The sequence below is a fragment of the Morone saxatilis genome, unplaced genomic scaffold, assembly GCF_004916995.1.
Source record: "Morone saxatilis isolate NCDOM2014 unplaced genomic scaffold, NCSU_SB_2.0 Contig24, whole genome shotgun sequence".
In the NCBI taxonomy this organism is placed as follows: domain Eukaryota; kingdom Metazoa; phylum Chordata; class Actinopteri; family Moronidae; genus Morone; species Morone saxatilis.
In genome coordinates this window covers 25,367,292-25,368,220 of record NW_023339807.1, presented here as the reverse complement: position 1 = coordinate 25,368,220, position 929 = coordinate 25,367,292, and positions in this window count along the sequence as shown.

The window sequence follows — 929 nt, the reverse complement described above, 5'->3', positions numbered from 1 at the left end:
GTTAAACCAGTTCAAATGGATATCATGGATATAGCCAAGGCCACTCTAGGAAAAGAGAACCTTTGTTATGCCTTCTTCTGACCTAGTAAGAGTATAAGAGATTTGCAGCTACCCTAATTTGAAATAGTCCTCTCACATCCCAGCAGTAACCCCTGATGTAAAAGAAAATATTGTTTCTGTTGATCCTGACAGTATCATCAGTAGAGCGAACACTCAGAGAACGTAGAGAATAAAAAATGTGACATGACAATGGTGAAAATGCTGTTTCCCATAAGAACCAGTATGTTGGTACCTGGTAATCAAAAGATATTGGTGGGTAAATGATAAGTGAAGGGGGGACACCTGGTGGTAAAACACAGTATTTGGTTTACAAATAGCTTAAAGGCTGCTCTGCCCTCTTTATTATCTTCTTTCTCTATTTCCTGTACAGGTAGGTCTGCAGTTAGACTAGGTTTGGAGAACTCTCTCTCCTGTGGTGTTCTTTTTACAATGAGACAGTAAAGAAGGTAGATGACCTAATGGACAACAGGTTTGAACTGACTGCCTGACTGATTCCTTGATTCCTGTTTGTAATCAGCAATATGTAGGAGAAGGCCCTAGTAAAGTTTTTTTAGGGCAGTGATTCCCAAACTGCGGGGGGATAGAGCCACTGCAGGTGGGATGTGGACAACCAGAAGAAAAATATGGAGTTGAATGAATATGATTTATGTCGGTAAAGTAAACAGACAAGAATTTGCTGATACATGACAGTAGACACATGGAGTGCTGTGGTGGCTCTTTCTTTATTCAGTCACTCTGAGGATTACAATCATTACAACCTTCCGATGTATAGGACACAATTACAATATTATGGATATCATTTTGTATTGTAGTACATAGCTGTACACTATGTATGCACATATAGCTATATATATATGTATATGTATGTA